The sequence below is a fragment of the Heteronotia binoei genome, chromosome 12 (genome assembly GCF_032191835.1).
Source record: "Heteronotia binoei isolate CCM8104 ecotype False Entrance Well chromosome 12, APGP_CSIRO_Hbin_v1, whole genome shotgun sequence".
Taxonomy (NCBI): Eukaryota; Metazoa; Chordata; class Lepidosauria; order Squamata; family Gekkonidae; genus Heteronotia; species Heteronotia binoei.
In genome coordinates this window covers 81,885,838-81,912,456 of record NC_083234.1, presented here as the reverse complement: position 1 = coordinate 81,912,456, position 26,619 = coordinate 81,885,838, and positions in this window count along the sequence as shown.

The window sequence follows — 26,619 nt, the reverse complement described above, 5'->3', positions numbered from 1 at the left end:
CCATGTTGAGCACCATTTCCCTCAGAAGAGAAGACTGAGGAAAAGTAGGAATTGAGCATTTCTGCCCTCTCTTCATCACCTGTTACAATTTCAGTTTCCTGCCCTCACAATGGGCCTACCATGTCCTTGTTCTTTTTCTTACTCTGAACATAAGAAAAGAACCCCTTTTTGTTGTTTTTTGTATCTTTGGCCAGCCTAAGCTCACACTGAGCTTTAGCTTTCCTAACTTTTTCTCTAAAAGCACTGGTGATTTGTTTATGCTCATCCTTGGTTATAAGGCCTTCCTTCCAGTTCCTAAAGGAGTCTTTTTTATTTCTCACGTCTTTAGAGAGCTGTCTATGGAGCCACCTTGGCTTATTTAGGCTTCTTTAGGCTTCTTCCATTTTTTCTTCTCATAGGAATCATCTTTGATTGCGCTTTCAGTATTTTGCTTTTAATAAACTCCCATTCCTCTTGAACCCCCTCCCTCCTAAGTATTTCTGACCGTGGGATTTTACCCAGCATAGTTCTAAGTTTCTCAAAGTTTGCCTATCTGAAGTCCAACCTATAAGTCTGACTACGTATAGCTTTCTCCTTCCCTAAGACTAAATTTCAAAATCCCATGGTCACTACTGCCCAGGGTGCCCACTATTTCCACTTCTTCAATCCATTCTTCCTTGTTGGTGAGAATTGAATCCAAGATAGCAGATCTGCTTGTTTCCTTCTTCACTTTCTGGAAAAGGAAGTTTTCAGCAAGAAAAGGAAGTTTTCAGCAAGACAAGTCAGGAATCTATTTGATCTTTCATTTTTAGCAGATTTGGACTTCCAGCAGATGTCCGGATAATTGAAATCTCCCATGATCACTGTATCCCTTCTCTTGGAAAACTTTGACATCTGTTGTAAGAGTATCTCATCCAAGTCCTCTGCCTGGCTTGGTGGTTTACAGCAGACCCCCACAATAGTATCACTGTTATTTCTTACTCCATTTATTTTTACCCAGAGACTCTCAACTGAACTGCCATGCTCAGGTTCACATATTTCCCCACAAGTATATACCTCCTTCACAAATACAGCTACGCCTCTGCCCTTTCTCATTTGCCTGTCCCTTTTAAATGAGTTGTACCCCTGAATCCTAATATTCCAGTTTTGAATGTCATCCCACCAAGTTTTAGTAAGGCCTATTAGGTCATAGTCCGCTTCCTGTATTAAGACTTGTGATAACCTTCATCCTGCACATATCAATTGCCTGCTGGAGGGTGAGATCAGGCTTTTCTAGGAGGTTCTTCAGGAGTTTTCTATCAGTTATACTGAATACAATCTTGCCCCTTAACACGAGATCCTGAGAAGGACCAAACTCACATTGGACAGTAACATACAAAGCACAGTAACAAAAATATATATCTATTCTAGCGGCCTCATGTATTGCAATTTCTAGAACTGGTATCTCTCACAAGGTTCTTTCTGGGAGCACTGCAGACTTTGAAAGCTGTTAGAGTCTCTACCAGGGCCTTGCAAATTATTGTAAACATCAAGGGCTGTGTCTCCTATGCAGTGAAGCAAGACTGCAGTTTTGTAATCCTCAGATTCTTTTTCAGCCTTGGTGACTTCAAGGGAGAATCGTAGAATCCTAGAGTCCAACCCCTCGCATATGCAGGAAATTCACAAATACCACCTCCCCATAAAATCACAGGATCAGCATTGCTGTCAGATGGCCATCTAGCCTCTGTTTAGAAACCTCCAAGGGAGGAGAGCCCACCATCTCCCAAGGAGGAAGCCTGTTCCACTGAAGTATAGCTTCAACTTTTGTTCCCATCTCCTCCAGTTCTCCCCTGAATTTCCCACAAAGGATAAGCCTGATGGGGGCTTGAAATGATCCACTGGTTTAGAAGGAAGGCGATCTAGAGTCTCCTGTTCAATGCTGGAGATCCCATGGAGATTCAGGCCAACTCCTGACACCATGTCCTGTCCCTGTTATGTAGTCAGTTGACTACTGACTTCTGTTGTATGCAATGTGACTTATTGTATGTATATAGTTCTATGGTTGACCAAAAGCATGCCTCTACCCTCCAGGATCCAAATGCCTACGTTCCAATTGTCTGTTCATATGAACTGGCCATTTGGGGTAAAAGGCATGTAAATGAAAGATCCTGGAGAGACCAATAGGTTGGATTCCTGCCCACTAAAGGGGGAATTCCCAACTGTAACATAGTGTATATATTGCCGACCTGTTGGCCTCAGTTCTGCTGCATTCAATAAACGGTTGTTTATCTGATGACTGGCTGAACTCACTCTTGGTCTGAGGGTTCCCAGGCTGGAGTATTCACTCAGGCAGTCATTCTCAGGTCTATTCAGCAGAGACAAGTTGGCTCAAAACATCAGGCATTTATTTGCACAGAGACAACTCTAACATCAGACAACTTCAGCAAACTGAAAACAAGAGCTCCACCCTATCAGACCAAACTAAATCCAAAAGGTATTAGGGGAGGAGCAGACTTTACCATTACATATATACAGGCCACAGATTCAGTGGGAGCTCACAGGAGCTCAGCTCCTGAACCTTTCTGAGAGTTCCACCTCCTCTTGAGAGTTCCACCTCCTTGTCCATTGAATAGTATGTGCAGCTGCATAACAATCCCTAGATGAGCTCCCCCACCTATTTATCTGCAAAATGACCCCTGCATATATACATGTAACACATAACCCCTGTTTTTTAAAGAGTGCCTACAATTCAGAATGCTCTCTAGCCCTTAGGGGGGAAAATTCTCAAGCACCAAATGGCGTAAATCCATCAGACCTGTTTATGAGCTCTTTGGATCAGCAGCAGTAAACTGGCCCATTTGCTCCCTGAAGGACACAATGCTCTGATTTTCTGAGAACTTGTTCTTCACATCCAGCTTTGGTCCCTTTGACAAGAGGTCTTGGATGCACTGCTCTGCTGATCTGCAAAGCCCATGATCCCTGCAAAGCCTGAAAGCAGAGCTTAGACACCTCATTAAGGAGAGTGTGAATGAGATGGAGCTGCTCTGAGGACTTTGCCCTGGAAGGCTTTTAAGTCCTTTGGCCTGAAGGAGGGAACTGCAGCACCAGGCAGGGCTTCACTCCCTTATCAAGCCTTCTGGCTGAAGAGGCCAAACTCTGCAGTTCAGACCGTGAAATGGGAGGGGCGGGGGGAGCCAGCTGCTTAGCTGCTCCATTTATGACCGAGGGAAAGGAAAGAAAATCCTGATCCACCAGCCCACAGCCATGGCCTTTGCCCTCTTGGAAGGACAGAGAGGCGAGCTTTTTTTTGTGGTTACAATATTTATTGGTTATTATACATAATAATAAACATAACAAAGATGCACAGCATAAAACACAAATAATAAACATAACATAACACAAAACAAACATATAAAACAATTCGACACATATTTGCAAACCAAAACACCATGCACACAAGAAGTGGAAGGGATCAAAATACATTACTATTACTCCATATCAAATCCTTTGCTTTTAACCCAACTATGGGGTCCCATTCCTCTTTACATTTTGGGAAATTACCATCTCTCAGTCTTGTGGACAGTAAATCTGACTCGGCAGCTTCTAACAGTTTAGATACAAATTCCTCTCTATTAGGTATCCTAGCGGTCTTCCAGTATTTTGCATATAATATTCTAGCAACCGTAATTATATGCAGCACTAGCTTTATTTTTGTTTTGGGGATATCTTGTCTACAAATATTTAAGAGGTATAATTCAGGCGTATGGCAGATTTTTATTTTTAGGATTTTCTGTAACCAAATGTTAATTTGGACCCAAAATTTTTTGGCATACTCACACTGCCACCATATATGAAATAAGGATCCTTTTGTTTCGCTGCATTTCCAGCATTTGTTTGAGTATTTAGGATATATTCTGGCCAATCTATCTGGGGTGAGATACCATCTGTATACCATTTTATAGAGATTTTCCTTGAGGTCAGCAGATCTTGTTAATTTTAGGTTCTGTTTCCATAGTTTTTCCCACTCAACCAAGTCTATGCTAAAGCCAAAATCCTTTAGCCATCGAATCCAGCTCTCTTTCACAATTTCTCCTTGCATCTTAGTTTGGAGTAACCATTCATAGGTTTTGGAGATAAGCTTCTGCTTAGATTGCATTAATAAATCAAATTCATTTGGTTTTTTGGAAAAGCCTCTTTCTTTATCCTTTTGGAATCTTGATTTTAATTGACATTGTACCCACCAATCCAATTTGGTGAGCATTTCTACATTCAAGTTGTTTTTATTGTCCAATAAACTTTCATAGTTATATTGATTTTCCCAAACATACAAATTAGGATGTGTCAGGGCCTCTATCGGAGACAACCACCGCGGTGTATGCAGGTAATGCACCTTAATTTCCGTCCAAACTCTAAATAGAGATCTTCTTATTTCATGTCTTAGAAACAAGCTAGATTTAGTAGGATTACGGTACCACATATAATTGTGCCAACCTTCCCCTAAATCTGCACCTTCCAGAACTAATAGCCTCTTGTTTTCCAGAATACACCATTCTCTTAACCACGCTATACAACAGGCTTTGTAGTACAGGTTCCATTCTGGGAGTGCTAGTCCCCCTCTTGATTTGCTATCCTGCAATACCTTGGATTTTATTCTCAGTTTCTTGCCCTGCCAAATGAATATCTTAATCATTTCGTTAAGATATTGAAAAAACGATTTGGGAAGAATGATTGGGATCATTTGGAAAAAAAATAAAATTCTAGGAAGGATATTCATTTTGATTGTGGCAATCCTACCTAGGAGCGAAATTTGGAGATCTTTCCATCTGGTCAAATCATTTTGGATTTCTTTCAAGATTTTCTCATAGTTGTCTCTGTACAGATTCTTTAGGTCGTTCGTCAAATAAATTCCCAGATATCTTATTTTCTGTTCATGCTTAAAACCAGAGATAATTTCTAGTTGTTCAATTTGTTCTCTGTTCATATTTTTCGTTAGAATTTTGGTTTTGGCTACATTAAGTTTGAATCCCGAAATTTCTCCATATTCCTTTAATCTTTGTTTTAAGTGTATTATTGACGAAGTCGGTTGTTCCAAAATGAATACCAAATCATCCGCGAAGGCTAATGTTTTGTATTCTTCGTTTTTCAGCTTGGCACCTTGGATTTTAGGATCATCTCTAATCCTTTTGATCAAAGATTCCAATGTCAGAATGAAGAGTAATGGTGACAGAGGGCATCCCTGTCTGGTTCCTTGTTTTATTTCAATTGGGTCGGTCATAATTCCGTTGAAATTGACTCTCGCGGTTTGTTTTGTATAGATTGCTGCTACCATTTTACAAAAGTACTCACCACATCCAACCTCAGCTAACGATTTTAAGATGAAATTCCAGTTGACGTTGTCGAAAGCTTTTTCTGCGTCTACCATGATTCCTGCGAATTGCTTATCTGGGTGCTCTTTGTAGTGTTCAATAACAATCTTACATTCTGACTCATGAGTCGTCCAGGGACAAAACCGGTTTGATCTTCATGAATTATGGTGGCGACCACTTTCTTGAGTCTATTTGCAAGGATTGCAGCAAAGATCTTGTAGTCACTGTTTAAGAGCGAGATTGGTCTGTAATTTTTGATTTCGCATGGATCAGTTCCTTCTTTATGAATTAAAGTAATCGAGGCCTCTTTCCAGGAATAAGAACATAAGAACATAAGAGAAGCCATGTTAGACCAGGCCAATGGCCCATCCAGTCCAACATTCTGTGTCACACAGCGGCCAAATATATATATATATATATATATATATATATATATATACACACACACACACACACACACACACTGTGGCTAATAGCCACTGATGGACCTCTGCTCCATATTTTTATCTAACCCCCTCTTGAAGGTGGCCATGCTTGTGGCCGCCACCACCTCCTGTGGCAGTGAATTCCACATGTTAATCACCCTTTGGGTGAAGAAGTACTTCCTTTTATCCGTTTTAACCTGTCTGCTCAGCAATTTCATCGAATGCAATTTCATCATTCGAATGAATCCGGAATCTCTCCTGTATTTTGTATATACTCTATCACTTTTTTGAATGGAATCAACAGAATATCCTCAAATGCTCTAAAAAATTCAATCGGAAGTCCATCGGGACCAGGAGTCTTGTTCCGTTTTTGGTTTTTGATCACCTCAACAATTTCCTGGATCATGATGGAATTCTCCAGGATTACTTGTTGTTCTTGCGTTATCTGTTTTAATTTAACATTCTCAATATAGCCTTCTTGCCTTTGGCTTATGATCTCTTGTCTCTTGTATAAGTTTCGGTAAAAATCTTGAATGATATCCTTCATTTGAGAGTTTTGAAAAACTTCTTCTTTCTCATTGTTTTTCAGGGATTTGATAATCTTTTTCTCCTTTTCCTTCTTCAACTTATAAGCCAACCATCTGCTGACTTTGTTGGCGTTCTCAAAATAATTTTGCTTCACCCATTTCAGTTTCCTCTCAATTTCTTCTGCTAGGAGTAGATTTATTTGATGTTGGATGGAGATAATCTTTGCCTTTATATCCTTTGTATTTGTGATCTTTTGCTGTTTCTCGTGAATTTTCAATTTGGTTACAAGCTCATTATACGATCTCATTCGTTCTTTCTTTCTCATTGTTGAATATCTAATAGCGATTCCTCGAAAAAAGGCCTTAAAGGCGTCCCATATCACCGGCATCCTTGTATCTTCTTCCAAATTGTACGAAAAAAATTCTTTTATCTCTTTTTTAGCTGTTTCCAAGAATTTATTTTCTTTCAGGATTTGTAAATTTAAAGACCAGCGGGGGTTTCTTGATTTGTTCTGTAGAATTAGTTGGATTGGACTATGATCTGCATAGGATTGGGGTAAGATATCTGCTTGGTTAATAGACAATATTAGAGTCAAGGATAGCCAACACATGTCTATTCTAGACCAAGATTTGTGGGAATGAGAGTAGTGGGTAAAGTCTTTAGTTTGTGGATTCTTAGTTCTCCATGCATCCACCAAGTTAAATTCTTCAACCATATTTTAAAAAGATTTCGGTAATAAACTACGTAAATTCTTTTTTTGGGGATCCTCAATTTTTTTGTCCATTTTTATGTCAAATACTGCGTTGTAATCACCGATTATACAACAGTTTTCAGAGCCAAATTCTCTAAATTTTTGATGCAGAGTTTTATAAAAACTCTCCTGATTTTCATTTGGGGCATAAATATTTCCCAATGTTATTTTTTCACCATTAATCTCCAATTCGACAATCATGATTCTTCCTTGGTTGTCAGAATATAAACAGTTTGATTTTATATGTTTGGACACATATATGGCTACTCCCCCTTTTTTTTACCAGGATCACATGAACAGTACAATACTCCTAATTTCTTGTTCTCCAAATACTTCTCGTTGTCCTTCTTAATATGTGTTTCCTGCAAGCAGATAATTTGTGATTCTGTTTTTTTCAGCTGTTGAAAAATTCTCTTCCTCTTCCATGGTTCATTCAGACCGTTAACATTCAGCGAGAGTATTTTGATATCACCTTTGGGATTCATTTTATAAGTTCAATACTATCCGGTATTTTTACTTGTTCTTTTTTGCTCTGAAGTCTTGTTCTTACTTTTTCTATTTTCTTTTCCACTATCTCATCTCCACTAGATTTCTTGCTGGCGTCTTCTTCTTCATACTCTTCTCCTAACTCGGGTTCGTTTGGTTCCAGAAAAGTATCACAAAAGTCCTCCATCTTTTCGACTGTAGTTATATTGTATCTTCTAGACTGGAAAGTAAAAAATATTCCCTGCGGAATGAGCCATTTAAACTGAATTGAATGTTTGGTTAGCCACGTTGACAATTTTTTAAATTTAAATCTTCGTTGGCGCACACTCCACGGTATCTCTTTTAAAACCTTGATGCTGGTCCCTTTCCAGTTCAATTCACATTCTCTTGTTTTTCTTAAAATCTTTTCACAGGTTTCCACACGCACAAACTTCACTTGTACTTCTCTTGGAAGGTTGAATTTCCTTGTGTAGTTGGATGAAATTCTCTTAACCCAAAGAATATCCCTTTGTCCTTCTTCCAGTAATTCTTCCTCATCTACTACTAAAATATCCATGATCTTGTTGACTATGTTTTCATCTCTTTCTTCCGGTATGTTTTGAAAGCGTAAAATGGAAGCTGCTTTTTCCATTTCCAATCTTATAACTCTTTCTTCTAGCTCCATCAAGCTAGTTTTATTTTCAGTAATTGCATTGGTTGTAAGTTTCTCACAATCCTCTAACTTTTCCACCTTAGTCGATAAATTATGAACTTGTTGGGTGTTGGCCAGCAGTTGCTTTTGAAATTCTGCTAACTGTTCATTTGTCTTCTTAATCTGTCCCATCAGGTCCGTTTTCAAGCCCTCTAAGGCCTCTTGGTTTTGTTTGAACCCTGCCGTTACAATACTTTGGAATTTTTCAAGGGCATCTTGGTTAACTGCCACTGACGCAACTTTGCTCCCACCCCCTGGGGGAGTTCCTTGCCCGTACTTTTTTGCTTTGGTTTCCATCTCTTATCTATTTATGGGCTCTAAATGCTATTGTTGGTTTTAATATTTGAACTCTGTTCAGCACCATCCCTTATCATTATAGGTGGCCTCAAAAATAAATGATCATCCTAGCCTAATGTTTAACAACATAAATCATGAAATAATATAACCGGACTTGTACACTCCCTTCACCGTTCACCTTGTTCCCCAACAATCAGCTATTCAATTAATTAATCAATCAAATCAATAATTCATTAAATCTTTAACTCACAAAATCAGTAAATCATTAATTCATTCACTCATTAAATCATTAAGTCATTGAGTTCCATTTAGACTACACATTGCCCATTATTCCTTCCCAACAGTTAATTTCCCCCAAAAGACTTCATACAATTCATTTAGAACAGTTGCTATGTAACTTATATACAAATCCTACTAATATAGACTATTCTTATGGATGAGAAGTGGGGGGAGGGCAAAGTCAAGGTAGAAGCAAATTAAGTAGAATACTTAAAAATATGTTTGACTATACCGCATTAATTCCTTTTCCTCAAATAATATTTAGTCCCTTTCTTTTCTTCTTTTCTTCTTTCTTCTTTCTTCTTGTACCCCCCTCCTTTATTTCAGACTTCTTGCTTCCTCAAAATAAAGAGCTTGATATTATAAGTTCCAGTACTTAACCTTCAGTTCTTGTAACTCAGTTCAGTTCAGTCTCAGTTCAGTCTGCTTACAAGCACCAAATCCGGGAACTCAGTTCAGACCGCTTTCAGGTGCCAACCAAATGCTCTTCAGTGAAGAGCAGCCGCAGCATTCGCCGCTAAGAACCACTACTTCACCCTTTTCCTTTCTCCACTTCCCGTTTCCCCGTAGGTCAGGCACTCATTCAAACGGACGACCAAAAAGATACAGTTCCAGTACCTGCACAGTCCAAAAATCTGCTAGTCTTTACAATCACCGCCATTTCGTCTCATCAGCTTGCCCTTCTCAGTCCACCGTCACACTCTCGTCCGCCATCTCACCGGTTCCTTCTCCTCGCTTCCTCGCCCTCTTTCAAACACTTTAACCTTTCCCTCTTTATTTTTCTTCCAAAACTCAAACCCACTATCAAAGTACTTATGTTGTTGTCTCCCGTTTCGTTTCTTCTACCATCTTTCTGCCACTATTCATTCATACACCAAGCCAGTACTTGCCGCTTAGCCGCTCAAACACCTCTGCTACTTCTCGCAGTCTTCGCTGTCCGCCGCCATCGCCGCCATCGCCGCCATCGTCCGCTACCCGCCGCTCATCAACAGTTCCTTCCAGCCGCTCCGTTTCTGCTCATTCCACTTTGCATCGGGCCGCCCCTTTCAGCACCGGAGCTTTGATGTTTGGTGAGGTCCCAGGTCCCTTTTGAAGCGCTAAAATTCACCCCGAGAAAGTTCTTTTAAGGAGTGAAAGGCGCTCCCCCTCCAACTACTTTCTCCGGTGGCCCAGTTAAACGCCGAAGCGTTTATTTATTTATTTAATTTATATCCCGCCCTCCCCCACCTTGGCAGGCTCAGGGCGGCTAACAATATTCCATTGTTGAGAGGTATCAGCCAAGGGGGAAAGAACCGGGAATGAAAGCGGAGCCTCCGCTCCACCCCTATTCCCAAAAAGCCCCCCAAGCTTCGGAGCGTCCCCAGACACTTCCTTAAGGGGTGCTACCCAAACGGAAAGCCCCCTCAAATACCTGTCAAACAGAGTTCTCCCAGAGCTCGGGAAAAGACTCTGCCTCACCACGCCATTTTCTACCGGAAGTCCCAGAGAGGCGAGCTTTTGCAGCTATGCTGCATCTGGGTGTTTGGGGCTGGAGGTGGGGCCAGTGTTCTTCCTAGCCAGCCCCACCTTGGTATTCAGTCCTCACCCGATTGTGGAGAAGTGAGCAGCATCTTCAGGCTCCTGATGCTTGGCCTGTTTGGGGTGACTTTGAGTGGTTGCTCAGCAGCAGGTGGTTTGTGGGCCATGGTAGCCCTGTGGGGGATTCCAGCATATTGGCAGCGAGCAGGGCGAGGTGGTAGCGAGTGGGGCTATGCCTTGCCTGAGGCATTCGGAGTGGCAGGCGAGGTCCCAGCAGCAAATAGTGGGGCGATTCCCAACTTTCAGGCAGCAGTGGCAGCATCAGTCTTACTTTGGTGTGTCAGGGGTTCGTCAGGCTGCTTCCAGCCTGTGGTGCTGGCTGGCTGGGCTGCTCGTTCCCTTTCCCTGTGGACAGCTTTAGTAGCAAGGTCCAGGAGGTGGTTTTGAGGGGGCTGTTTTAGGGGCTTTGGTTCACGAAGGAGCTTGTGGGCCCTGAACTCGGGGAATTGCTAGTCAGTACTGTGTGAGAGCCCAGGGCTTCTTTTTAGGGCCAGTTGGAAGGTGGTTAGGGCTTCTTCATAAGAGCAGCCACTTTGTGTGCTTCTTCCAGCTTCAATAAAGCAGCCATTTTGCATTCAGCAGCCATTTTATGTGCTCTTTTGGCAGGCCATGCAGTGTCAGCATAAGGCCTGGTTAGCCAGGGAGGTGATCTTCCCCAGTATTTGGTGTAGCCATTTGGTATAGTTTATCACAATTTTTTTAAAAAACAAAATCTTGTTAGGGATATCGCTCTTAAAAAAGGCATGGGATGTGACACAGGGAAGAGGCCTACACCTAAGGCTCCACTGAAGAAACTGGCTCCTAAGGCTCCAGAAAACAGGCTTGCCCTGGCCCCATACTCATCTGGCGATGGTGGGGGCATAGTTGATCAAACCATCTTCAAAAGGCTTAGGGTGCTGGAGCAGGCTTCTGGCATTTCTGCACCTGTCTTATCACCAAATGAGCAGGGTGTAGGTGAGGCTAAGAAACAATTTCAAGCAGAGGTGCTCACTCATTTATCTCTCTCAGAAAACAGGCCTTTGAGCTCTGCAGGGACCAGCACTGGTTCAGCTGCAGGAAGCACCCTGGCTCCAAGTGGGGCAAAATCACATCAGCAGCAGGTAGCAGGAGATGCTTTATCTTCTCTACCCAGTTCTTCTGGGGCAGATATTAAGTCAAACCCTTCACCACACACAGGTTTGATATGGCCCTGGGAGACCTGGGATCCACAGGCTGCTTTGGGGCTCCACCCTTATGTCCAGGCCAGTCCATCAACCAGCCAACCCTTGGGGGTGGCAGCCTATCCAGGGACCAACGACGTCTCGTTGGGGTTATCCGTCCACATGGGGCACAGTGCATGCATTAGTGCCCATGACTGCATTACACCTTCGGCAATTTGGCACTGCCTTTGAGGGACCATCTTCTGCTTTCTACACATGACAAGACTGTACTGGGAGAGTATATAGAAATCTTTACCATTCTTTATTGTGAATTGGAGAAGAATAATAAAGGAATGACTGTCAGACCCAGAGTCAAGAAAAAGACAAGTGGAGTTCAAAATCTTTATTCCAGCTTCATGGGCTTACACATGCATTGTCGGAATTGACCTTCCCATCAGTTCCTCCAACTTATAAACCTTTGCCCTGACCGTTATAATTCAAGCCAAAGCACGCCAAGCTAAAGCGGGGGTTTGCGCAGGGTTTCTACTAAGCCCTCATCTAGGGGTGTGCAAAAAAAAAAATATTCGGAATTACACGGATTCAGAAATACACGGGGCCCAAAAATACAGAATACCGTGTATTTCCTATTACCGTAATCGGAATAGCTGCATATACGGCAGATGCATGGCTATTTCAGAATATACGGCCCCATCATACCCTGTGGCCATTGAAGTCAATGGAAAAATAGGGTATATTGGAAGCCGCGTGGAGGGGAGGGGATTTGAGGGAGAGCCCCCAAATTTGCAGGGGACCTGTAGAGGACTCTCCCCTACAAGCCCCCCAAGTCTCAAAAGTTTGGGCCAGGGGGTCCCATTTCAGGGGCACCCAAAGAGGGTGCTCCTATCCCACCATTATACCCTATGGGTCATTGAAATCAATGGCAACATAGGGCATAATTAGAGGCTACTGGGGGGCAGGGGGTTTGAGGGAGAGCCCCCAAAACTGCAGGGAACCCTCAGGGAACTCTCCCCTATAAAACCCCCAAGTCCCAAAAAGATTGGGACAGGGGGTCTCTGTCTTAGGGCTCCCCAAAAGGCCCATTGCCACCAATGATGGTGAAAGCGCAATTAGCCACTTCCTCCACTATAATTCTGTGGGGAAAGTAGCTCTGGCCAGAGGGGAGTTTGAGGGAGAGGCCCCAAAACTGCAGGGCAGCTTCAGGGGACTCCCCAGCATGCAACCCCCCTGGCCCCAAAAGACAGCACCCATCTGTGGGCACCCCAAAAGGAGCACTGCTCCCAATGGTGAGAAAAAAACCAATTAGAGCCACTTCCTCACTGTAATTGTTGTGGGAGAAGTGGCTCTGGGGAGCAGGAGGTTTTGAGGAGAGCCCCCCAAACTGCTGTGCAGCTTCAGGGCACTGTCCCACACAAAATTCATAAGGCCAAAAAAAATTGGACCAGGGGGTGCAATTCCTGGGCACCCAAAGCCAAACCTAACTTCACAATAGAGAATCTCTATAGGACCCAAATGCACACTACATCCCTCTATCTACTCTATATGAACCCTGCAGGCCTGGAACCAATATAAACCCAGTTGCCAACGTCACTGCCACACAAAACACAATCTGCTCAAGGTCTGCTCTGCAGACCTGGCTGCAGCAAACCCAGATGCCAGTTCTCCAGCCCTGCCCCAAACAACACGGGGAGAGCTGGCCAAGCACAACAAGCATGCTGGCTCTGGGTCTCTCACCCAGGTGCCAGCTTCCCTGCCACAGAACACACAATCTACAGATGCCAGCTCTCCAGCCCTTCCCCAAACAACATGGGGAGAGCTGGCCAAGCACAATAAGCATGCTGGTTCTGGGTCTCCCACCCAGGTTCCAGCTTCCCTGCCACAGAACATACAATCTACAGATGCCAGCTCTCCAGCCCTGTCCCAAACAACACGGGGAGAGCTGGCCAAGCACAACAAGCATGCTGGCTCTGGGTCTCTCACCCAGGTGCCAGCCTCCCTGCCACAGCCTCCCTGCCAATCTACAGGTGCCAGTTCTCCAGCCCTGCCCCAAACAACACAACTCTCAAACAAGAGAAGCGGTGGACCACCACACCTAGCTCCACATCATTCTGTATCTGACACAAAGCAAGAAGCATTTAGACTTACCTTGAGTGATGGATGGTTGGCTGGTCCTGGCTCTTTCGCGTTACCCAGGGTGCACCACGAGGAGGCAAGCCAGAATTGCACCCCAAATGAGGAAGATCACTGGGAGGGCCTCAGATTGTGTGAGAGGAAAGGAACCATTCCTTCTTTCTCAGCTCAGCAGCAACACACCAGCTATTACTGTCCCATTAGAGGGACCTCAGCATTGGTATGGCTGCTGGCTGCCTGTCATCATCACTGGCACCTCCCTCTTTCTTCCTCCTGCCCCTGAAAAAAAAAACCACTGGGTTTTCCTGGCTGGGCCTGTGGGTGCTGTCGGTTACAGTTGGGGGCTGCAATGGCCATTTCAGTATTATTAGGCATGTGTGGATGGGGACTGGGGAAATTTAGATTGCTTTGCAGATTTTAAACCAGCATTCACTTTTGGTTTGGGGAGGGATGAGGGGTGGGGGTTGCACTGCCAATCAATTTGTGAGGTTTTGGGCTGTCTTTGGACTCTAGTCTATGTTTAGTGGGAGAGCGTTTTACAACCACCTTCCAAGCGCAGGCCAAGAGAGGATGCAGGCACAAGTAGGTGCTCACTTCATTCACTTCTCAAAGTCTACGTTCGGGGAGCCAAACATAGGCAAGTTGACCTTCAGGAAGACCAATTGCTCAACTGTCCAGGGTTGCAGGAGATTGCGATGTGGGCAGACAATGTCGCCCATATGCGAAAAGACGAGCTCGCTCTGCACGCTCATTGGTGGGCATGAGAGGAACGCCTTGGCCATGGAGGAGAAGGCCGGCCAGACCCCCTCCTTCGTGACCCAGTATTCCAATGGAAGCATTTCCTGTGACTTGTTGGGCTCTGAAAGATAGTCCCTCACCATCGCAGCACCCGTCTTCACTCTCAGGGGCCTACCGCTCCCAGCGGGGCCAACGAGCTGCCCGATGAGTGTCATCTCAGGACTCTTTGTGGCGTGAGTCTAGCGGGAAGCAATGCCTAACCAGGGAGGTTGGGGATGAACAGCAGTGGAAGTGGCAGATGAGCTATTTCCACCCCCCTCCTCCTCAGTTACCGACACTGGGGCCCCCCTGACTCTGCAATGCTCGACCTTCTGGGAGAGCTCGTCTCACCAGCAATTGAGCTCGTTGGCCCGCTCAACGACTGTGCCCTTAAGGCGCAGGTCTAATATGGTTGCCATCATGTAGACCTTATCCTGGGTGAAAGTTTGAAAGCGGGCCTCAAGCCCTTCCTGCAGCCTAACAACCAGGGCGCGCACCACTGGAAGAACGTCTGCACGGCCTTGAGCTGGCACTAGAAATGAGGCCAGATCCTCACGGGCCATGTGGACCATGGGGACGACCAGTGCAATGCTCGCTGTGTCAGACGAGAGCATTTCTGTGTGGGTCTTGAAGGGCACAAGAACCTCCACAGTCTGAGAAATGACCACCCAATCCTCTTGGGTTAGACAGTTCTCATCCCGAAAGACCCTTGTCTCAGAGACAAAGGTATCCAGGGCTGCTCTCTGCTCCACCATGCTCTCCAGCATGGCATAGGTGGAGTTCCAGCGTGTGCTGATGTCACCGATCAGGCAGTGCCCTGGCACGCCTGTCAGCATCTGTTTCTCACGCAGCAGATACGAGTCTGTATTGCTGTGTGAGAAGTGACCAGAGTGTCCGCCGTGTGTGGCGCATTGACTGCTTCGGCATGCAGCAAGGCCCAGTGATAGCCAGCCTGACGGCCCTGACCCTACCTGTAGCTACTGCCACCCCCACTGTGCACCTCACTGGGTTGCCACCAATGTGCAGTCAGGGAGAGATACCCCTCAAACGCATGTTGGGAACTCCAGATATCTGAGATGAAATGCACAGTCCCCCCGGCAGCATAGGACAAATGCTTTTTCACCACAGATCTGGTGAAAACAGCTGGCACAATGGTTCTCCTAAGGGTGGTTCTAGCAGGAACTTTGTACCACGGCGCCAGGTACTCGAGCAACCCTAGTGTCAAGTCGGCTGGATTCAATAACGAGTCTTTGGGTAAAACAAAGCTTCTAGTTTATTGAAAGCAGAACTGAAGACCATGATAGAGATTGAAGGACTGGGGTACATGGACAGTAACCAAGCATTTAAGGTATAGATCAAAGGATTCCTACAAGTGGGGCACTCTATGCAGTATATTTTCGCACAAGGATGTTACTCCCTCGTTTCCAAGCTAAGGCCTTGGCGCTTAACACTCTCACAGACACCCAGCTTGAGAAGGCTCCACAATCTTGTTCACATATCAGCATTTCAAAGCAGACTACACAACAAAGGCATAGCTAAGAGGAGGAGGGGGGGAGGAGAGGTAGCTAGCAGCATCGGTGTTCAGTAAGAGCCCAGAATCCCTTGCTTCTGAACCAGAGTTAGACAACATGTTAATAACAATACAGCAGACTTGACATACTGCCTCCCCTAAGCCCCCCCTACGGCGCGGGCTCGAGGTTGCTCCTGATTATGGCAATGTGTTTCGGAACTGTGCTTCGTTGACTCTGATTGGTGCCAATCGGTCGAGTGCAGGCTTCGACGAAGTAAGCTGCAATGAAATACAGGGTGGATTTTACCAAGAGCCGGAGGCAAATCTAATTCCACCGTTACTGGGTTAATTACCCGCTTGATCTTAAAGGGCCCCACGAATTTAAAAGCCAGCTTCCTGGATGGTTGGGAAAGAGGTAGATTTTTCGTTGACAGGTATACTGAGTCCCCAACTTTTAGTTCCCAGACTGGCACGTGAGACCTGTTGTATTACCTCTTGTAAGCCTCTTTTGCTGTTTTTAAGTTTTCCTGGATAGCTGGCCAGCACTGGCTAGGTCCCTGCCACCACTGCTCGAAGGCAGAGCCCGTCCCTGGACCTTCCCCCCCCCCCCCCGGCAGCATCGGGATTGGTTTTCCCTCATACCCAAACACTGTGGAGAAGGGGGAGGCTTTAGTGGAACTGTGAGCACTGTTGTTATAGGCATATTCTGCAAAAGGGGGATGAGTGGAACACGGCGTTCAACACCCCAATGGGAAAATTTGAGTATTTGGTTATGCCGTTTGGGTTGCAGGGGGCGCCTGGGTATTTCCAGGTGAACGCCGCCCGAGCCCGGAACTGGAACGAAGTGATGAAGATCGAGCACTTCACTAACGGGCTGAACCCCAGCATCCTGGATCGGGCTCTCACCCAAGCCCAACCAGACATGCTAGTGGGGTGGATTCAGCTCGCGGGAGAGGTGGAAACCAACCTGAAAAGAGTGGCCATGCTGCGCCAGGCACTGGCGGCGGGCAAGGGGGGACCCAAGACCACCCCGGGGAAGGCCAACCCCCCTAAAGCCAAGAAACCACCGACGATCGCGCCGGCGGGGCCCCGCCGTTGCTTCCGGTGTGGCGACTCAAGTCACCTCGCCTCCAACTGCCCTCAGCCTCCCTCTGGGACCGCCCCGGCGCCGGGGTCAATCAGGCAGAGCACCCCGGCCCCCAAGAAGGCCCCTGGCCGCCCTAAGGACGCGGCGAAAAGCAGCGCATTGATGGTGCAAGAGGAGCTGCAGGAAGAAGAGGTCCGCCTGTCCGCGGAACTGGCCGACCTCGTGTGGGAAGAGGAGCCGGCGAGAAACGACTCCGACCTGCTTTGAGCGGTGCCAACCAGCAGGTCGATCGGGAAAAGGCACCACTAAAGGTAAAAACCACGGGAAGACTGTACTTTGTGATGGTAAAACTATTGAACCCAAAATTGAAAAGATTCCTGCAGATTCGAGCCCTCATAGACTCAGGGTGCAACCGGGAACTAATCTCCCCCAAGGTGGTGGAGGCCCTGGGACTGGAGCACGCACAACTGCCCCACCCCATGTTGTTTGAGCAGATGGACGAGTCGGTGATGGGGGGGGGCCGTGTACGCAGGAAACAGAGCCATGCCCCTTGGGGATTGAGGGCCATTGGGACCTGGAGACTTTTGTCATTGCCCAAGCGTGCAGCTTTCCCGTGGTGTTGGGAGTGGGGTGGCTGGAAAAACATGAGCCCCTTATCCGCTGGAAGGCACAGACCATCAGGTTCCCCGACCCAGACTGTAGCTGGCACCTATGGAACCCGGCATGGGGGCCGCGAGCGCCCGCCGCCCGAGAGAGGCAACTGTTCACTAGCGAGCCAGTCCTGAGCCACCCGGATGAGCAAAAGGGCTTCGTGGTCCAATGCGACGCTTCCGACGTCGCCGTAGGAGCCATTGTCATGCAGAGGGATGGGGAGGGGAAGCTACGGCCCTGTGCCTACATCTCGCAGAAGTTCTCTGACGAGCAGAGAAATTGGTCAGTGTGGGACAAGGAGGCTTTCGCAGTCATGTTTGCCCTAAAAACCTGGAGATTGTGGTTGGAGGGAGCTAAGGTGCCATTCAAGATCTGGACTGATCACAAAAATCTCGAAGCCCTCACCGGGAAGAGGAAATTAAGTGAAAAACAAATCCGATGGGCAGGATTCTTTTCAAAGTTCGATTTCACCCTAAAACACATTCCGGGGACCCGGAATTTCTTAGCCGACGCTCTATCCAGGCTCCCGCAACACGAGAGTCAGAGGGAAGAGGTGGTTGACTCGCTAATTTCCCCCACGCAAGTGGCGGCCATGGTCACCACCCACTCACAGAAAAGGAGGGAGCTAGACGGGCTCAGCCGCGAGCGCATCGCCTTGGAGACCGAGAGGGAGGGAGGTGGGCGGCCTGAGGGGGTGCAGAAGGGAAAGGACGGGTTGTGGTAGAAGGGGGGAAAACTCTACATACCGATGTCACTGAGAAGGGAAATCTTGCAACTGTGCCATTCGTCCAAGCTGGCCGGTCACTTTGGCTATGTAAAAACCTTGCACTTAGTGAACCGGCAGTTTTGGTGGCCGTCTCTACGAAAGGACTTGTCAGAATTTGTGACCGGTTGCCCGGTGTGCATAATGGCGAAGAAGAGGGGAGGGAAGCCCCCGGGTCTCTTGCTGCCACTAGAAACAGCCAAACGCCCCTGGTCCATTGTGTCCATGGATTTCATAGTAGAACTCCCTTTGTCGAGGGGGAAAACAGTCATTTTGGTGGTGGTGGACACGTTTTCAAAACAAGCCCACTTCATCCCCTGTGCCCAATTACCCACAGCCAAGAAACTGGCCGCCTTATTCTTTGATCACGTGGCCAAACTCCACTCAATTCCGGACAAGGTTATTAGTGACCGGGGGCCTCAGTTCGTTGCCACCTTTTGGCGGGAGTTCTGCAAACTGTTAGGAATGGAGCAGGGGCTAAGCTCAGCATACCACCCCCAGATGGACGGACAGACGGAGAGAGTGAACGGGGTGCTGGAACAGTATTTACGATGCTTTGTGAGTCAACGCCAGTCCGACTGGGTAGACCTCCTCCCCCTTCCCCTTTGTCCTGAGGAGGTCAGTCAGGGGTAGGGTGATCTGGGCGAACCCCTCAATGAATCCTCTGTAAAAATTGGAGAATCCGAGAAATGATTGGAGCTGTCTACGTGTCCTCGGGGGAGCCCACTCTAAGACCGCCTGGACTTTCGCCGGGTCCATGGCTAGTCCGTCCCTGGACACTCGGAATCCGAGGTAGTCCAATTCAGTGCGGTGAAATTCACATTTAGACAGTTTGGCATACAGCTGGTGCTCTAGCAGGGTGGTCAGCACCTCCCTCACCAATTTTACATGGGACTGCTCATCCTGCGAGTAAATAATGATGTCATCCAGGTACACCACCACCCCCTTGTACAGAAATTTTCTCAACACATCATTTATAAAGTTCATGAATACCCCAGGCGCAACCCTGCAACCCAAACGGCATAACCAAATTCTCAAATTGTCCCATTGGGGTGTTGAACGCCGTCTTCCACTCATCCCCCTCTTTGATGCGCACTCGGAAGTACGCGTCTCTCAAGTCGAGTTTTGTGAAGATATTCCCCCCTGCCACCGTGTTCAATAAGTCTTTGATGAGGGGGATGGGGTAGGCATTGGACATTGATATCGTGTTTATCCCGCGAAAGTCCATGCAAACTCTAAGCGTATTATCCTTCTTCTTTCTAAACAAAACTGGGGCCGCGTGGGGGGCCATTGCAGGTCTGATGAAACCTCTCTTCAAATTCAAGTCTAAAAATTTGCACAGTTCCTTTTTCTCAGCCCACCCCATCTGGTAGAGTTTGGCCCGGGGCAGACTTTCCCCGGGGATTAGCTCTATAGCACAGTCTTTGTTCCGATGCGGGGGTAATTGGTTGGCCTCCCGCTCGCTGAAAACCTCCATCAGGTCGCGATAGGCGCTTGGGACCTGGTGCACCTCCTCTACCAGGACGCACGCCCTCTCTCGGGCGGCGGGCGCTCGCGGCCCCCATGCCGGGTTCCATAGGTGCCCGCTACAGTCTGGGTTGGGGAACCTGATGGTCTGTGCCTTCCAGCGGATAAGGGGCTCATGTTTTTCCAGCCACCCCACTCCCAACACCACGGGATAGCCGCACGCTTGGGCAATGACAAAAGTCTCCAGGTCCCAATGGCCCTCAATCCCCAAGGGGCATGGCTCTGTTTCCTGCGTACACGGTTCCCCCCCATCACCGACTCGTCCATCTGCTCAAACAACATGGGGTGGGGCAGTTGTGCGCGCTCCAGTCCCAGGGCCTCCACCACCTTGGGGGCGATTAGTTCCCAGTTGCACCCTGAGTCTATGAGGGCTCGAATCTGCAGGAATCTTTTCAATTTTGGGTTCAATAGTTTTACCATCACAAAGTACAGTATTCCCGTGGTTTTTACCGTTAGTGGTGCCTTTTCCCGATCAACCTGCTGGTTGGCACCGCTCAAAGCAGGTCAGAGTCGTTTCCCGCCGGCTCCTCTTCCCACGCGAGGTCGGCCAGTTCCGCGGACAGGCGGACCTCTTCTTCCTGCAGCTCCTCCTGCACCATCAATGTGCTGCTTTTCGCCGCGTCCTTAGGGCGGCCAGGGGCCTTCTTGGGGGCCGGGGTGCTCTGCCTGATTGACCCCGGCGCCGGGGCGGTCCCAGAGGGAGGCTGAGGGCAATTGGAGGCAAGGTGACTTGGGTCGCCGCACCGGAAGCAACGGCGGGGCCCCGCCGGCGCGACCGCCGGCGGTTTCTTGGCTTTAGGGGGGTCGACCTTCCCCGGGGTGGTCTTGGGTCCCCCTTTGCCTGCCGCCAGTGCCTGGCGCAGCATGGCCACTCTTTTCAGGTTGGTTTCCACCTCTCCCGCGAACTGGATCCACCCCACTAGTGTGTCTGGTTGGGCTTGGGTGAGAGCCCGATCCAGGATGCTGGGGTTCAGCCCGTTAGTGAAGTGCTCGATCTTCATCACTTCGTTCCAGTTCCGGGCTCGGGCGGCATTCGCCTGGAAATCTGCCGCATATTCTCGGATGGATCGGGCCCCTTGCTTCATGTTCCGCAGCGCTGAAAGCGCTCTGGCCTCTTGCAGGGGGTCCTCGTACTGGGTCAGTAGAGCTTGCACGAACGTGTTCACGAAGTGCAGGAGCGGGCTGTTGGTTTCACACAGGCTCACATACCACTTCTTAGCAGGTCCCCGCAGCTTCGACCCCAAATAGTCCACTCGGCTCACCTCATCAGGGAACAGATCTCCCCAGTAGTACATGTAGCTATCTGCTTGGATTCCAAAATAGTTCACTTCCTCCGGATCCCCGTCGAAAGTTGCATCCAGCTCTCGCCCCCCCCTGGTCTCGCTGTCTGGCCGGGGCGGGGGCCGCCGGCGCTTGGGGGCCCGCTGGGGCGACGGGGGGAGGTTGGCTCGGCTGTCCTCGCAGCCCCGCTGGCACCGGCTGTTGCTGGCGGGTCCCGGTTACCCCCAACGCTCTCCCCAGCTGGGCGGTTAGGGTCTGCAGTTGTTCCTTGAGGTCCTTCACTGTCCCGTCAACCTCACGGCGGACCATTGACCGGAACATCTGGTAGTCCTCGTCGGGCGGGTCCTTGGGTTTCGGCCCCCCGTCCTCCTCTTCACACTCCGCACCTTCGCTCTCGCTGCCCGGGGCTTGTGTCACGGTCGCCTCGGCTCCTTCCTCCGGCTCGCCCAGGTTGGTAGCCGCGGCTTCGGCCAGCTGCACCCGCTTGGTGCGACGGGTCATGATCGCCTCCGGGCGGATCGGGGCCTGGTCCATTAGCGTGGTCGAGGTCCTCGGCTGGTATTGCCGGGGAGTAACTACCAGCTGAAACTGGGGAGGGGAAGCCGCGGTCCTTCTGGCAGTGTGAATGTGCCAGGGTGTCTCGGCCCCCTCCGCTCTTGTTGGGAGTTCTCCGTTGTCCGGAGGCTGGTCGGACATTGCCTTTTCAGATGCCGGAAAGGTTGAACTCCAAAATAGGGAGTCCTTCAAAATGTCAAGTCGGCTGGATTCAATAACGGGTCTTTGGGTAAAACAAAGCTTCTAGTTTATTGAAAGCAGAACTGAAGACCATGATAGAGATTGAAGGACTGGGGTACATGGACAGTAACCAAGCATTTAAGGTATAGATCAAAGGATTCCTTTTTTTTATTATTTTATTTTAAACACATTTATTACACCCAAGTGAAAACACAAATACAACAGGTACAAATACAAATACATACAATACATATAATACATCTACATACACATTCCATACATCCTCCAAATAAATCCAAGCTCCCTCCACCCCGCAAACATACTCCCAGGCATCCCGGGTACGAACAGAGATTTATATATAATATTTATTTCTATTGTTCCAATATTAGTCCTTTACTTTTTGCCCAACAATATATTGGTTCCCAGGTCTCTTTACATTTTTGTAGGTTACCTTCACGCAGTCTTGTAGTCATTAAGTCTAACTCCACAGCTTCCATAAGTTTAACAATAAACTCTTCCCTAGAAGGAATTTGAGGCGTCTTCCAGTATTTAGCAAATAATATTCTTGCAACAGTAACAATATACATTAATACCTTGATCGTTTTAGGTGGGAAATCCTCTCTACAAATATTCAAAAGAAACAGTTCTGGAGAATGGTGTAATTTAATCTTTAAAATTTTTTGTGTCCAAATATTAATTGACACCCAGTATTTTTTAGCAAACTCACATTTCCACCAGATATGGAATAATGATCCTTTAGTCTTTTTACATTTCCAACATTTGTTGGAGTAGTTTGGATATATTTTCGCTAGGCGATCTGGTGTTAAGTACCAACGGTAAATCATTTTGTATAGATTTTCCTTAAACAAAGCCGGCGTAATTAGTTTTACATTTCGTTTCCATATTTTCTCCCAGTCATCCAAACTAATATTAAACCCAAAATCTCCCAACCATTTTATCCAAGATTCTTTAACTACCTCCCCCAGCATTTTCTCTCGTAATAACCATTCGTAAATTTTTGAAATTAATTTCTGATCAGTCAGGATAATTTGGTCTAAATCGTTAAGTTTCTTAGGAAAACCTCTTTCTTTATCCTTCTGATAGCTTGCTTGTACTTGACATTTCAGCCACCAGTCCAATTGGGCCATTTCTTCCGCTCGCAAATTATTCTGTTTATCTAATAAGTTTTGGTAGTCACTTAGATTGTTCCAGTCATAAAGGTTGGGGTGGGTATGAGCCTCCACTGGAGATATCCATAATGGGGTGTAGGAGTAAAACTTTCTAATATCCATCCAGGCCCTATAAAGATCAAAGGATTCCTACGGGTGGGGCACTCTATGCAGTATATTTTCGCACAAGGATGTTACTCCCTCGTTCCCAAGCTAAGGCCTTGGCGCTTAACACTCTCACAGACACCCAGCTTGAGAAGGCTCCACAATCTTGTTCACATATCAGCATTTCAAAGCAGACTACACAACAAAGGCATAGCTAAGAGGAGGAGGGGAGGGAGGAGAGGTAGCTAGCAGCATTGGTGTTCAGTAAGAGCCCAGAATCCCTTGCTTCTGAACCAGAGTTAGACAACATGTTAATAACAATACAGCAGACTTGACACCTAGCACCCAGGATTCTCGGCCACTGAAAATGGAAGTCCATGGGCGACCGACCTGGCAAGGTTCCCTCCTGCCGTACCTGATTCCCCCTCTTGGCACACAGGTGCCACCCCTACCAAACATCTCAGGCAGAGATGCCTGGCGTTCCTGTACTCCCACAGAATGCTCCTGGAGAGCTCCGGAGGTAGTCGTGATGCGACAGACCTCCTCCTGGCTGGGTTATGTTGGCCACTTTGGCACCCCAGCACCAGCCTGCTTCTCCCCCTTAAGAAGCACCCCAGGGTGGTGCTTCCACAGGTGGTTCCGCATCCTACCCAGCGTCAGGTGAGCAGGGTCATGACTGATCCAGGTCTTGCGCAGCTGGCACTGCACATAGTGTGGATCCTCCATAAGTCGGAAATGCTTCCAGACTTCGGAGGTGTAGGGATGCCCAAGCTGACTGGCAGCTTTGGGGCTCAGGGCAGACACATCGGGTCTCGGGGTGGCAGGAGGGGCTGGCTGCCGGGGGGAAGTGGGCGAAGATGGAGGCACCTCATGCGTCTCCATTTCTTCCCCCTCCACCCCATGCGGTCTCCCCTCCTGGCCATCCCCTGAAGGACTGCTGGTGCCCGAAGGAACCGAAGAAGGGGGCTGGTCCTCCTCAACCAGCTTCTCCTCCAGCTCCTGCACGACACTCTGCACCCTCCTTGGGGTGATCATTTTGGACAGAAAACTGTCCCCAAAGCTCATCTCCAAGGAGGACTGCTCTTGCTGTCCCTCCTCCGGCTGCTACGGCCGAGCGACATCAGCTGGAGGAGAGACTGCCCGAGCAGCAGACCCCTGCTCAGTGCCAGCACCTAATGGCACCTCTGCTGGGGGCACCCCAGCAGCAGCCTCGATGAAGGGCCCAAGGCGGGCCTTCTTCTTCATCACACTCCAGCAAGAGGTCGGAGTGCTGGAAGGCGGCTGTGGAGCCCACCTACGCACAGGTGGGGGGGGAGACCTGGGCCCTCCCCCTCCCCTCCACCTTTCTAATCTTCTTCTTGGCCTTGCCCCCAGGGTCCCTTTTTTGCTGCCTCTCACTCATGTCACCCTTGGCCAGTCTCACATAACCTGAACTGAGAGTGGGTTTTTTTACAAACCTAACTTTCTACACTGTACCCTGAACTAACAGATGCCCTGACTTCTTTTTAAAAACCCTCCCACCAAAACTTGTTTGTTTGTTTTTTTGGTCCCTAACCTGTCCTTCTTTGGGTTGGGGTAATAGTAGTCTGGTAAAGTTTAGGAGACTAGGTTATCCTGCCTCTACCTGGCTACAGTTTTTAAAATGCTACCTTGAGATGAAGGCAATCCTTGTTATATCCTCCTAGTCAAACTTCTCCTAACTAGATCCTGGGACAAACTGGATTTCCTTGCAAACTAGAAATCAGGTGTCCCCTATAACTTGAGAGAAGCTGTGGTTTACTCTATGGAAATCTAAGAATGCACCGGCTTTCAGTGGCTGAAAGCAAGATGCACTGCAACCCTAGTCTCTTTAAAAGGGAGCCTGATGTGGCCTAGTAGTCATGCTGCCTTTTATGAGAAATATAAAATCTTTTTAAATCACCTCTATCTGGCCTGGTTGAATTTTGAAAGAAGATAAAGCCCAAAACTGGATTAATTTTTTTTTTAATTTCAAAAAACACAATCCCTAAAAACACCCTCATTAGTGGGGCAGCCTATTTAGTGGCCCTAGCCAAACCGAAAGCACCCTCAGACTCCAAAAATAGCTCTATAAAAACCCCACCCCACACAGCCCACACACCAACCCTCTCACACCAACCAGAGGTAACTTTAAAAAACCAAAACGTGACAGAAAGAAACTTAACTTTTAAGTTTTAACCACCACCACCATCCCATAAACCCAGAACCAGGAAAAGGGACAACAGGAGAAGGCCAAGAAACTCAACTCTTAAAAAAGTGGCCTTTTCACCAATAAGAGGCCTCAGGCCAAATCAGTCAACAACACCTCCCCCTAAAACCAGAACAGGAGGATGCAAAACCTGCAACAATAGATCCAAACAGAAGGCCAACAAACACAACTGTTAAAAAAGTGGCCTTTTAAACAATGAAAATTAGGCCAAACAGCCCACCCCCAAGAACCAGAACCAGAAGAGAAAAGGAACAACAGCAACACAACACAGACAGCAGCAACAAATCAAACACCCCCCCCCCAAACCCAGAGCCAGGAAAGGGGACAACAGGAGAAGGCCAAGAAACTCAACTCTTAAAAAAGTGGCCTTTTCACCAATAAGAAACCTCAGGCCAAATCAGTCAACAACACCGCCCCCCCTAAAACCAGAACAGGAGGATGCAGAAGGCCAACAAACTTAACTGTTAAAAAAGTGGCCTTTTAAACAATGAAAATTAGGCCAAACAGCCCCCCCTCCAAGAACCAGAAGAGAAAAGGAACAACAGCAACACAACACAGACAGCAGCAACAAATCAAACACAGAAGCCTTTTAAAACAGTAAAAAAACCCTTAACTTTTAACAATACAGGAACTTTACCAACCCCTCCCCCCAGAAAAACCCTTCATCCTAACCCCAAGAAATCCAAGCCACCCAAATTAAGAAAAGTAAAAGGACACTGCACTTTTAAAAGTTCTCTCACTAAAGTAAGATACGGGCAAATTGGCAAACTCCCCACCCCATCCCAGGCCCCCACCCCCAGCAGAACCCCCTAACCCCAAATAAGCTACCCAGTACTCACCCACCAAAATCTGGATAAGTAAAGGGACTCTGAGTCTTAAAAAGTCCTTTTACTAACTAAAATAAAAACAATAACCCCAAGACTGTCTTACCTTAGATGTCTCCTCTTCTCCAGGCACTGGCAGGTCAGGCAAGGCTGAGAGAGAGCAGCAGCAGCTGAAGCCAAGGGCCAGCGCAGCACAATCTCTCTCTCACATCAGCACACCAACACAACAGCAATGGAAATGGAGTCCAGCCAGGCAGACTCCTTAAAAAGGTTCTCTGGCCCTACACAGAGCAGTTTCAAAAAATAGCACTGCTCTG